This window comes from Rhyacophila brunnea, unplaced genomic scaffold (genome assembly GCF_057557595.1).
Source record: "Rhyacophila brunnea isolate RB1 unplaced genomic scaffold, BYU_Rbru_1.0 scaffold_24, whole genome shotgun sequence".
In the NCBI taxonomy this organism is placed as follows: domain Eukaryota; kingdom Metazoa; phylum Arthropoda; class Insecta; order Trichoptera; family Rhyacophilidae; genus Rhyacophila; species Rhyacophila brunnea.
In genome coordinates this window covers 1,557,880-1,572,671 of record NW_028232904.1, presented here as the reverse complement: position 1 = coordinate 1,572,671, position 14,792 = coordinate 1,557,880, and the positions used below count along the sequence as shown (strand labels likewise).

General features: G+C 32.4%; 1 protein-coding gene across 2 annotated transcripts in view; it reads left to right on the top strand.

Moving 5' to 3' along the window:
- The first annotated feature begins 2,583 nt into the window (after positions 1 to 2,583).
- ctrip (E3 ubiquitin-protein ligase ctrip) overlaps positions 2,584 to 14,792 on the top strand; it is a 94,962-nt gene continuing 82,753 nt past the window's right edge. For both annotated transcript variants that reach the window (XM_085951403.1, XM_085951402.1), the window contains exon 1: positions 2,584 to 2,832. The gene's annotated coding sequence lies outside the window, so the exon portion shown is untranslated. The remainder of the gene's footprint in view (positions 2,833 to 14,792) is intronic.

Here is a 14,792-nt window from a genome sequence, read left to right as displayed (position 1 = left end):
GGACGTCACTGTCTCAAATAATGTAATATGTGACCTGATGGCAAACGTACAAGGCTTTGAAAATGTCTATATAGACAACATCGAAGAGTGGTTACAACGTGGTTCATGTGATCCGAACCGAAGTTTCAACATAATAATATGGACAACATCGAGCTTATATTTTCCACTTAAAGTTAACCAGCAGAGGAAGGAGATGAGGATTCAATGGTGAATAAGAAGATATTATTAATCGCATTATTAGTCACGCCACGGCATTGACTTATGTTAATACGTTTGTTAATATTTCGATTCGAATTTGATGATGCTAAAGTATTGAGTTTTTTTTAATTGTGATATTAAACTCTAAAATAAATTTTAAGAATTATAGTTAATAGGTATCATCGGCGAAGGGTGGAGGTAGGCTGTTACTCTCATCTATAAATAGTGCACACGTCTTTACTTTATCAGTCGTTTTTGTTTTCATCGAAATAAGACTACAATTTATATATAAAATATAATTAAGCCCAGCAAAATTGTGCAATTAAAAATATTATTTTTCTATGTATTATGGTTTGATTTAGGTTGGGCTTAATGAATTTAAAAAAAATAGCCAACAATAAGTGTAATAATTATGTATTCTTAATCCAACGAAAATAAATAAGTATGAATGTAAAAGTGTGCACAATTCTGTCGTATCGCCCAAAATATAACAAAAGTATTATGGTTTGGTGCGGGGTTTAATTTATTTTTAAAAACTAACCATCACCATCTATAAAAGTTTATTGAAAACAAATACGGATGACTGACAAAGTTTATTGTGGACTATTTATGTCGGATCTTAACAGCCTACCTCCACCCGTTGCCACTGAGAGGTATATATGCAATCAATATTATCTATAAAATCAATTAGTCATATCGTAATAACTACAATAATTTTAATAATTAATATTTAGTGAAATATTACTTCTATAATATTATAGGTAGATAAAAAACAATTATGTAATTCTTAAGGAGCAGGCATGGGGCCTTATGTTATAACTTGTGACATGAAGTCACCCGACGACATGACGTAATTGTGACGTAACCTCAATACACGCATCGAGGCGAGCCGCCCAAGCACACGGCTCACCATAGATATTATTATGCTGAAACACCTATTTGTGTATGGGGACAATAAATAACGCCAGTATTTGAGTAGCGTTAATTTCTCGAATGCTATTATCACTCCGGTAGTACGTCACAATGATGTCATATGACGTCATGTCGACCGGGCGACTTCAACTCGTAAGTTAGAACATAAGGCCCCTGGATCTACAATAACTAACTAGCGCGCACACATAAAAATGGTTTAGAATTTTGATAAAATAAAAATATTTTGGAAAATAATTTTAATACACACATTTACACAAAGAGATTGAGTCCAATCTCTTTGCATTTACATAACATCTCTGTTCTGGCAGAACACACAAACTGGAGAATACTAGTTTTGAGTAGTTTGACTTTGGAAGTTGTTAAAAATTTTGAAATAATGGTTTATCATGTGAGTTTATTAAGTATTCGTAAAAAGGATGACTTTAAAATAAAGACTGTTTATTTATTAAGAAGGTTTCCAGACGGTAAAGTTTGAAATTAGGAACATTTTGGTAGTAACTCAATATGTCATTTTTTCGAATTAGTGTCTTCTGCCCGAACAGTGGAAAGACATATCATATTATTATATAACCTACCTAAATTGTATATCTGGTATTTCTGAATTCAATATGACGTGCCTTTAAGTTAAGGAAAGGATTATAGGTATGAAAAATATTTCCAAGTATTTACACAATATTGTTATGTTACACTATGCTTGTTTAGATAAATTAAAGTATTAAAATTTATTTTGTATAATTATAAAACGATAAATACTGTGAATGTTAATTAAAATAAGGATGTACATTTTGTTACCATAAAACACGTAGGTAAAATAAAATTCATTTTTTTTTATTGAATGGATGTGTTGAGACTTTTATTATTTTTTTGGAAGTTCGGTACCTACCTATTATATTTTGTAACATAATATTATTATTTGAACAAGTATTTTACAGATTTATTTCTTCAAATATATACATATATTAATTAAATACTTACTGCAATCTAGATTATATATGCACACATAATATTATTATTTTTTGTATGACGTTATCAATATTAAAATTCAAATTCTCCCGCAAAATTGTTACATAGCCAAAAACAATAAAGAGTTGCTGAATTTAGAAGAAAGCACATACAGACTACAAACACAAAGAATGAAATTGGAGAGGTACTGTCGAAAACTAGTAACTGGCAAAATCTGACATTCAAATGACGTTTTTCAATATGGCGTCCCAGTATGGTAGTTCGTAGTTCCATTTTTGGCCATTCTCCAGAAAAGTTTGTAGGTCTGCAATTTGTTTTAATCGTGGCTGCCGAATGTATTATAAAAATAAGTAATGAAACACAGTGTCTGTATAAAACATTTCTATTTGTTTATTTTATAATGTTTTTACAGTTTCACGGGTCGCCAAAGGCAATTTTGATGACTGCTTATTCTATAGACAATGACCATAGACAATATACTTAATATTCGTTGAATTCGCTGTTGGTCATCCTGTTTGCGTGTTGTCCTCTTTATGGAGGAGTTATCAAAATAATTCTCCAGAATATTTACAAAATTAGTGGTGAAAAATTATAAACTAAGTTATTGTTCTGTGTAATTCAATTCAGGTAAAACTCTCGTTTCAAATTCTAATCAAACAACAGTTCTGTGGCTTCGCGCAAAACCATAATCAGTGCATAAAGTTTTCGGATTGAGACTTCACGTCTGCGATATCACTGGTACCTATTATTGGTTTTAATATTTTCATATTTTTTTGTGCAATGCCACATATCACACGATATCGATTATCATCGCAGGAAAACGTTTTCGTCACCAGCATTTATAAAATTATCATTTGTATACTTTAATCGACGCTTATTTTTAATTATTGTGACGAAGTAATTCTTATTCATTGTCATTATTCAGACTTACATCATCGGACATGCATACATTAAAATAAAGTACAGATTTTAAATATGCACTCATTGTTTGTTCAATTAGTTATGTGTATTCAATTCGTTTGTTGACTTTTTGATAATAATGTTTGTCAAATCCGAACATCTGTAGCGAGAATCGTGCTTCTGACTGCGGACTACCATAATGGCTGTTCAAGCTAGTTTTGTGTTACGTATCGAATATCTTCGTACGGCGTGGAAAATAACTCGTTTCTTCCACCGTGACTAGTTGTATATATTTCGAAACGTGCTGAAATTAACAATAAACGTAATAATCGCACACGTAGTTAAAAATGTAAACATCCTCATCATTGATTTAAAGGTAATGTTTCTGTCGATTCTCTGCTCTGCTGGTACAACAGTTTGTTTTTTTTTTGTTTCGCAGTTTATTCCAGAAGGCAGTTCTTTTGTTTTGTGTCGTTTCCGAGTCGTACAGTCGAAAAATATTATCACGTTTAATAAAATGTGACCGAGTTGTTATTAACAGTTTATTCTCCACGCGTTTATTTCCGAGTGATCGCGATAAAGTTCCCTTCAGCTGATTATTGTTTTGTGTGTCCGCGCGGACGTCAAAGAAATCAGCTGCCATTTTGCTATCCGCTGTGGTCGTGATTTTCCCGTGCCATTTTGTTGAATATTCCGTGTTTATCTCGCAAATAACCGTACGAGAAAATATTCAGCATCGATCCGTATCAAATACGCAGCATTTTTTAAATACAGGCAAGTGTTTAAAATGATACATCAATGTTATTTCCTGAAGTGCTCGTTAGTAGGTAATATTTCCTAACAGCTGACTGCTTTGTTGTCTATCTGCGACCGTTTTGTGTAGACATTATTACTAATTTGACACTAAAACAATGTCCTAAACATACTATTTCATTATATTTATGTACGTAGGCATAGCTGAAATGTCAGAATTTTCTGTTGCTATGCAATCATTCGCATCGAAAAATATATTTCATTGAAAAAATAATAATTTCCATACATAATAGAAAAATTAGTTCCCATGAGACATATCATTATGAATTTGATGCCTACCTCTTGCATGCGTATTTTTTTTATCAATATCTGTTTGATATAATATTTTGTTTCAAATATGGTAATAATGGTAGGTAGGGTATGTAGGTAGACAATAAGTATGGCAAATTGTATAATGCATTGGTGTTTAAAAAATCGGATTGTGTCGTACAAAAGTTTCCAAGCTAAAGTTTACAGGTAAACTAATTAATGAGTTTAACCATCTTTACCTTTAGGTAATAAAAACGCTAAGAAATTATGCAAACTTTTGATTAATTGTTATAATGGAGTTTTACCACGTTAAACGTCAATTTAATTAACAATTAATTTAGTTCTCTTTGAAGTCGATTCCAACATAGAATTGCAAAATTTTTATAAACTTTTATTAGGTAGGTACCTACCTATATTTCATTTGGGGTATAGGTATTTATTTATTTGTTTAAGGCCATTGGACCCGTTTTTTCCTGTCTTCTCAGAATCGTGGAAATGGCAAGGACGTTTAACACGAATTGACACATAATAAACACTTTATTTATTTAAAATCTAATAAATAATATTCAAATAACACTTTTTGTGTCATTAAAATTTTCTGATTCGCTTTAATTTTTAAAATAAATGACAAATAGTCGGTCCTGTTTTCGAAATTGGCCAAAACGACTGTCACGCCACATTGAATTTTTGAACTTAATAATAGTTTTGCAGGTATATATTGTATGAAAGAAATGGGTAAAACAATACATTTCATTGATTAACTCACGTACTTTTTTTAATTTCAGAAAAATAAAGATTTTAAAGCTATTTTAGTTTGAGTATACATCAGCCAATTTTGAATGATTTTTTCTCACAAAATAATATATAAGTACTGCACAATAAAAATATTTTTTTATTATAATATAACATTTCCGTAATACTATAAATAATAATTAACAATGAAAAAATAAATAAAACCCTATAAATTCGGTACAATTAGTGACGCTATATTACCAAAACACGTCGTACGTTTTCATGTATTTATCCTATTTTCAGACAATTTAGATATATAATTATTTTGCAAAATTAACAAAAAGAGACCATTTGATCGATTAATCCATATAGTTTTTCTAATTTCTCATTTCTAACCTTAGTAGGCTTGTGAATTTCAACGGGTGAGGACGTCTTTTTTTTCCAAAAATTTATCCGTCGCGAACAGTATTTTAACTCATAGAAAAATGACCTTTACTCGCATTGCAGTAACAATCAAATTGGCAAGACCACATAACGTAGACCAGGTGTTATAATTTGTGTTGACAAATCAAACGTCATAAAATACCAGTGAATGTCAAACTGAGAAAAATGTAGTTATATTATATTATTTATTATCTTGTAATACAAATGGTTGCAGCATGTGAGATATTGTAAGATAATTGAATCTTATAACCACGATGGCTACAAAGAAGTCCTGAAGGTATTCGTTCGGTGCAACATTTATAAAAAAAAATATTTTGGACTTGAGCAGTTTAGATAAAATATAGGTGGACTTTAATTATTTTGATAAATACCTACTTGGTTGGGCTTAATACAGTTTTTATGTACCTGGGTCGCCATGTTTTGTTATTTTCAAAGGGACGTATCCAGGAGTATGTTTATTGGCATTATCAATAGAAACAAAATAATATTATTTTTCAAGGTCTATTTATTATCGATCTTAAGTGGTTTATGTCACAAATAGTAAATTTGTAGAAAATTTAAAGTAAAATACGTTTTCGAATGCTGTCATAGTAATGGCCACTGAAACATGTGTCATAATTTTCCTAATCGTCAAAATAATAATAAAATAAGTGTTTTGGGGCACAAAATCACGTATATGTTTTATGATGTATGTATTTTTCAGATGGTTTGTGGTAAAATCTTTTTTTTTCATACTGCCACAATTCAACTATTCATAATTAATTGTTTGTTAAATTTTTCATTGTGCACTTTGACTTAATAGGTAGGTGATAAAGTTTTTACCTTACTTTATTGTATTAATTTATTGTTAAGTGAGAATTAGCTGCTTTCGTTGTCAGTGTATATTTGAGGAGTGCGCATCCTGACGATGTCGAAAGGCGAAACCAGGATCGCATAAAACGACTCAAATGAAATAGTACAAAACTTTTAGAATTTAATATATTTAATGCCGAGTTGAATTGAATGGAATCACCTTAGGCATTTATTAGTAATTATTTAACTCAAGTAAAACATATATTGAGGTAAGAACCTATTTCATTGAATAATAAAAACAATATTACTCTTCACATCACAAGTGACAAGATTTATATGAATTGTGTATTGCCTGAACTCGTTGATCAGACTAACACGGTCGATGGATATAAGAAACCCTCAATATAATAATTATCAAGTTAACAAATAATAATATCAATTATCAATTAATAGCTATCAATAGAAAAGAAAATAAAATTATAAAAAAAAAACAATTTATAATAGTTATTCTAATACATTGCATACCGTTAAACCAATACACTAATTAAGGAACCAATTATTAATTTTCTATACACTAATGTTCCGAAATCCTCCGCGGCGACCAAAACGTACTGCCGTCAAATACATGCTATTATAATAATTGTTTCTTAAATCATAATTGTTGTGTACTAAATTTTAAAAAAAAAAGTTCCTCGACAAATATTCATTGAATTGCTTTCTTTTATGAGTCATTTTTTTATAATTTAATAAAAACGCAATAATAACAGAAATCTTTCATGCCATCTTGTGAATGTTTTAAACTTATAATTTGTAACGTTAGCTTATGAAAATGAATAAAATTATATTTGTTTACACTTTCGTGTTTTTTAGTATTAGATTTTTTTTTGAAAAATATTTGCACTGAATTTGAACCTAAATATGATAGGTTCAAGAAAAGGTGTCACTTCACAAATTCAGCATATCAATAATATGAGGTTCTTATTTAGAGGTCTACTATTTTTATTCTTATAATTTATTCTACCGACTACAAAAATGTTTATAAAATTTGTTAGGAAAAAAATATTATTAATTCAACACTTTTAAAACCTCTGATTTCGTATCTACTACACGAGAAGCCGAGCGAAGTGATTTTTGTTTTTTTACGCTTCGAGCATTGTTATTTTTCATGGCGCTTACGTCAAATTTGATTCTTGCGAATAAACCTATACGCCTTAATTATTAAATGTTTGGCTTTTAAAAATGCTGTTTATTTCTCTCGCGGTTTTCACATTGTGACCAAGTTTAAAAGGACAATTGTATTGGAGTCTGTCTTCTGATTTAATGTTGCACGTTGGGCATCAGCTGAAAAAAAATCGATTTTTTTCTCAATAATGTACCTACTTAGTGCTGGTTCACAGATGAGATAGAATATTGAAATTTTAGAAAACAATAGTTGTAATTTTTCAAAAAAAAAACAACCATGTAGGTAGAGATTGTGAGAATAGTATTCGTCGATTAATCGCCGATTACCTATAACCCTACTGTTTATTATAAAGCTGAGAAAAGACATGAAATCATTTTCATTTTGATACATAGTCTACAGATTATTCTGTCGTCATTTACAAAGATATTCCAAATTATTAATTTACTGCATCAGGCCCATAATTCCATGATTTAAAAAATGTTTTAGTACCATTGCATGAACACCTATAATCTAATGTACCTATTAGTATGTATGACGAAATTTCACTACGTGACGTTTATGTGTTCAATAAAAACAAGTAAATTCTAATAGATTTAAGTTTTGTAAGACTCAAATGGAATAGTACAAAACTTAAATCCATTAGAATTCACATTCAAATTCCATCAAGTACCTTCGGTCGATAGTATTATTATTATGAAAACAGATAAATATGACTGACACTATAGTGTGCACTCTTCAGATCTCCACAGCCAACCTCCATCGTTCGCCACTGATAGATTCTATAAATGAGGTTTTAGTTTCTAAGTCGGTAACCTCCATTTATACTTTTTTGATATTTTTCTTGATTTTGTAACCACTTTTCCATCGTATGTAGGTAGGTATATCTATTAATTAAATAATATCAAATCCAGCCCTGTTAGTTAAAATGTATTAAACCGGAGCTTGATTGCAATATTCATCTGCTGCATTTTTTTATACCTAAGTATTCTACGACCAACGTAATTTTAATGGACATTTTCTTTCGCTATTTGCTTTATCTAATTATTTAATAATAATAATATTTGTGAAATGAAAATATTCAATTTACAGCCATAAATATGTCTGACGGTTTTCTGCAATTATCTTAAAATTGTGGAATATGGAGGTAACCAATTTTTGTAACTAATAATAATTCAAATATTGTCTATTTGTCAATTTCTTCAAGCCCTTATACGTTGCGTTACCTCGTATGCTTTCGCACAATCTCGCTGAGCACTGGTTGAGAATTACTGCCTTAGGGTGGGGGTCAGCCGGAGTCAACGGGAGAAGAAATTACATTTAAAACTAGGGAAACGGTACCTAATCGAAGCAGGGCCCGTCGATCGAAAGGCCGACGCGCTATCCTCAACCATACCGTGGGCGTTGGATGTTTATTTTTTGTGCAAGAATAATTGAAACATTGTTGGGAAAACAGAATAAAATCGGAGTTTTTCTCTCGACCGTCCACCCACTCGGCAAATAGCAAACATCTCACTTTCAATTTCTATTGTCGATTACCTCACATGACTTACAAAGCCACGGACACACCTTCCTCGGCTGGATAAGGCAGCAAATAAAAGTGAAATCAAGGTAAATTTTGAATATTGCTCATTTGATATTTCGCCTGTGCTGGCATTGTCAACAAACTAGCGATGCAGTGTGAACTTAGAGCGTCGTCTAAATCAGTGTTCCCCAACCTTTTTACACCTGCGGATCGATAAAGATAGAATAAATATTTCGGAGACCGTTAGCGTAGAACGAACTACCATTAATACAGTATTTTGTTTTAGTTTTAGATATATTTTACATGATAATTATATTGGAGACAGTGTTGCCAACCGTACTATAATTATAGTATTTGTACTATAATTTTGGTCCGCGTACTATGTACGATATAAAACAGGTATAGTACGCCCAAAATACTATAATTTTGAATATCGGAAAAAATAGGTAAACAGAACTAAAATTTCGATATTTTCGTTCTATAAATTGGTGCAAAGTACTATAATTACGCAATATAAGAAGATTTGGAGAACTTGGAACAACAATTGATCGATAAACGTAAAAAAAGTCCCTTGACTTTGGTTTAAAATGATATTTCTTGAATTCTTCGGTAAGCATTGTGGGTCGGAAGAGGTACCTAAATAAAAAGGGGTCTCGGAATTTCTCGAATTCTCCGCTATTTTTTCTGAGAAACAAAAAACCTATACATTTTCAACAGATGACAACTTGTACTATATTTTTTCCCCAAATACTATAATTTTGGAGGCTCTGTACTATAATTCCACTTTGAAAAGATGGCAACACTGATTGGAGGCCATAATATTATGATATTCTCAGGATCGGACATAAAGACAGTTAAAAAATATATTATTTATTGAAATAATCAGAAACCGGCAAGTGAATAAATTGTTAATAATAGTAAGTACCTTTTCTGGAAATTTGATAAAGTTGGTTTTAAAAAATATTGCTAAATTTGCTGCTACATCTTTGGTAGAGTAGTTGATGAGCATGATTTCCTTGCTTGGATTCTAACCGACGGCACTCCGCACGACAGTCGATGCTTTGCACGAGATAACAGGCACATAGTATTATAGTTATCTCATATCTGTTTATATAAATAAGTAAACAAAATATTCTAACCAGGTCTGTGGAGTATTACAAATAATAGACAATTTATGCAGTGTAACGAACATTATTATCAATCAGGGTTCCCCAAACTTTTCTACAATAGAACACTTCGCGAACCCGGAAATTTTAATGGAACACTTAGCTTATTTTTAGGTTGAGTATTTCCTACTAGTAAAAATTTAAAAAAATTATTATTAAAATGCATACTAAAGTATTTATTTAGTACTTAATTATTTTTAAATCGAACAATTCATAATACCAATAGGTCATCTGTCTACTTTTGACTGGACACGGTGGCTTCGCTGGCAGACTCTATGAGCTTGGTCTTGTTACCCATTCAACATGCCCACGTGGCGGAGAAATACAGGATGCAAACCATGCCCTCTGGGAATGTCCTGAAATATACACGGAAAGGGAAGAGCTGCTGAAGTCGCAGTTTTTGTATTAGGGTTACTTACTGCAATTTTTAATTTTGCATCTACCCTTCCATGGGTACTCGTAAGAGCATATATAAGTGAAACGGTAAATAATTTTCAATAATAGGTGGAACGAAATTTCGCACTCGTTGCCAATCGGATAGAGGTAGTCGACATGTGAGCACGTCAATTTGTTTTGTGATGGCGTCGGAGGAATATATTCTTAAATCGTGTAAAGATGACTAAAAAACGTCACGCATGTACTCAAAAAAAAAAACATGTCAATGAATATATTATTATTGTTACTAATATAACAATAAACATAACATTAAATGGATGCATGTTGAATTTGTATGACAAATTATGTTTGGTTCCGCACGTGTCGTTTGCACAATCTGCGCGTTGCGTAGTCGCGATCTTTTTAGACCATGCTCCAGCTGAAGTAGATATTGCCTTAACTTAGAGTCATGTAAATTCGGTAAAAGCACATTTGAGTGCACGACTTGGGCAGCTGCTCCTGATAAATTCCCTGTCATAAAAAAGATAATTCACACCAAAAGTAAAGTCCCGTGATAGGCCCGATTAAGACTGGATGTGGTGCGGGACGGGTGTGGTTGGTTTGGGCCTTAACTTCAATGTCTACTTTATGTGGCCGAATGTCTGACTTTGAATTTGTTCGATTTAATTAAATGCGTTTGCAAAAAAGGATTCGAAGTGTGATGACTTCAATAATGATCCGACCCAAAGGTAATCAACAGAATATGCAATGGTGTGCGTGCGCTTGGGGCTTACTTTTGGTATTTGTTTGATTTATCATTTACCGATCTTTCTCCTAACATTTTATCAGTGAGCTTCAATGATCAAATAAAATTCTGATAAAAGTCGAAGTGATATGATAACCAACTTTGTTATTGCTGGCAATTAAATGCGCATTGGAAATACTATTTTGAGAATACAAAATGGATCATTCCAACATAAAAGCATTACATTTGGATATTGTATATCACAATGAAAAGATGGAATGTTTTTTTAATAACGTAACATAAACCAAACCTAACTAAAAAAGAGTAAATTATCAGTATTATCACATTCAATCCTAGGCGGATCATATAGTGTAGTCTTTTTTTTTGTTTAATTAGAACCCTGTCAGACCAAGCTGTGATACAATGCTCACTTTTTGGCAGTCATAAATTTTATGAACAGTGCCTTTAGTCTGACGAATCATCATGCATAGAGTCGCTCTTGAACAACGCTACCAAATTATCCAAATTTCCTAAATCAGTCGTAAATTCGTGCTACTTATAGACGTTGTTTTATCCCAAATTTGCGTTCAGCGAGAGGCTCTTTTTTGGTTTCACGGCTTCACATTTTGTTAATAAGCAAAATGCACCGTTTGGTGCGGTCTACTCGCTGGTGGCATCATCGGACATTATTTCTTTAAAAATGAGGCCGGAACTCCGGTATGGTTAATGATTTTTTATATGGATGATATTATTCAGGACGAGACTTGGTTTCAATAGGATGGCGTTACGGTGACCGCAACCATTGACTCGTTGAAACCAAAATTTAGTGATAAGTTGATTTAGAATAGGGAAATGGTCCCGTCAATTGGGCTCCAAGGTCGTGCGATTTGGCACCTCTAAATTATTTCTTGTGGGGCTAAGTGAAGTGAAGGCTTATGTGAAGTCACTGGTTTTTACGCTGATAAATCAGCAATAATAATTGACGCCTTGGAAGCCAGCATTGTTCGTGTTATTCGTGATATACGGTCAGCAGTGCTCGAAAAAGTGGCCTAAAGTACCTAAGTGGCCTAAAAAGGCCTAGAAATCTTATTAAAATCATTAATGCCACGTAATGATCCTTCGAATTAAAAAAAAGATCAAAAGTTCATTTCTCATGTTTATTATGTACAATTTCAAGTTCTGCCGGGCTTAAAAAACCCTTATCGACAGATTTTTCATTTTATAAGATATTAATGTTAGCCACTAGCCCAACCTATAAGTTCCATACTCTGGTTATGAAGGGGAGAAAACGTGTAGATGTGTGGGGGAGAAAGGGAGACAGGGAGTAGACAATATTAATCAACACATGCAAATAAAGGAATCGTTTATTTTAATTGTGTCGTGGAAGAAAACAAATGATAGGATTCTTTCATAATAGTTGACAGATTTTTACATTGCAGTGATAGGATATCGAGTGTATAGAAAGTATTAAACGACATTATAACTAGACAGATTGACGGTTAGGTAAGGCAGTAATAACGTCTAAATTTGATTTTAATCAAAATAATTTATGTTGCTTAAAAAAGCCAATTTCAAGGATGTTGATAGTTGGCTCTGCCACCTGGTATTTTTTTCTAATGAACTAAACAATGAAAATGTTGAAGTGATAATCATTGATAGGTTGATACTACTACCTACCTGTGGCCAAATTATTGATATTATAAGTTCTTCCATTTGTTCAACTCCTTTTGAAATGTTAGATTTATATAATTTAAGTAGGTAGGTACTTACTGCTGCATTTTCTTTTCCTCTATAACAGGGATATATCAAAAATTCAAACTCTTCTGATGAAATGACGATCACACTTTGTTTTCAATGTGACAACAACCAAAACTTGAGTTTTTGATAAATATGTTGAAATAACTCGTTTGAATGTTTTAAATGGCTTATCCAATACTGGGCGTATTTTTTGTTCAAATTTTTTAAGTATGTACCATAGTATCCGTTATCTGGCGTCGGCGATGATTTTGGGCCATATTTTACCTGTGTGCCGCTGCTCTATACAGGGATGGAGCGCTAACCTCAAACCGGCCTCGGATTCATAGGCTAGGACCTAGGACGTTCAGCCAGGATTTCGGTTACCGGAAATTATTTCTTGAATAGTACACTGTGGAAGTTGATGGAGGATTTTTATCTCTACGTAATATCGTCACCTCAATACTACAACTGGATTACTCCGATTTGGTCATTGATGGGAAAATGAAATTTAAACTTTACTTGATTAACCTAAATTTCGGCTAAAATTATTATTTAAAATAAAAATGGAAAATTGTCCTCGTCCAATTGGGAACAAAATAAATAATGTTCAATTGTATGAAAAAATATTGTAGATAATATATAATTTTATTTATTTAATGCATTTATGGTTTGAAAGTTATCTAACATTTTCAAACACAAAGTTAATACATTTCCCATTAACTTCTGACATACCTAGTTTTATCATATTGTAGATAAGGAAATGTAGAATAATATTCAATAGCTAACTCAAAAACAGTGAAAATCAAGTTATCTAGTTGTAGTATTGAGGTGACGATATATTTATGACTTCGTTTTTTGGCAATGACATTATTAATGGACAACGCACTCAGTACAGTAGCTAGCAAGTAAATTCGCGCATAGCGACATTCGCACATGTGTAGGTAGACGTCACGCAATTTCCATTATGCGATATCACGCATCGGGAATTTATAGCAATATCACCTTTATTGTAATGGCGTTAGAACAGATTATGCCATTCGGCAGACGCGACAAAAAAGTGTCCATATTAATGTCATTGTTTTTTGGTTAAAAAATGATGTTAACTAATTTTATTATAATTATTTTTTAATTTTAAGAAAATTTAGCCTTTTATGTCGTCTAGCTTATTTTATTATATATTCCAGATATATTGTATCTTTGTAAATTATCGTTTTCAATACAGATCATAAAGCCTAGTGCCGACCAAGAACATCTGTATATTATTATGTTTAATTTTTCCCATCGTTTCCAAGGTCATTTGTATTAGAACACGTTAAAATATTTGTAAACAATGTTGATACAGCTTTCGAACAGTTTGTAGGTATTCAATGTTCACCGAACTGATATAGTTATCTTGGACTAGCCGTAGCGCTAGGCACATAAGCGAAACAAACCGAAGTGTTCACTGACTGTTCAGTGAAGTTATCGCAGGCAATTATTGTTATCATCATTCATAAATTATTATTTCTCGACAGTTTGCGATGTCTCTCTCTCCGGTGCTTAAAATGGACGATTATAGGCGGTAAATCATTTGTCATTATGCAATTTTTTATTGCATCGACAATAAGCTGTCGTTTGGCAATGTTTTCGCCTTATAATATACTCCTCGGTTATTGTGCAAAGGTTAATGTCAAAGTCATCTCTGACCGACGTCCTTGACTGTGTTGTGAGATGACGCTGGAGTTGACTCCCGACCGTTGAACGATTCGGCCAAGCGGTTGTCCATTAGCTGGGCGATTTTTGGGTTTATTTAGTAGTCTATCCGCGTTAGTTTAACTTATATATTTTTATGCAGAGGGTCCATGTTACGCAGCACCTGTATTTGTCATGCCAGACGGGGTACGAAAACAAGCTTTTTAGTAGGAAAAGACTCCATAGGGTAGAGGTTTGTATTAAAAGATTTTGTTTTTTTACGAGAAATTGATGTCAGCCACTTGCTCAGCCTATTAGGTCCATACTCTGACTCTGACTCTGTCTATCTTGACTGAAAAACAATATGTG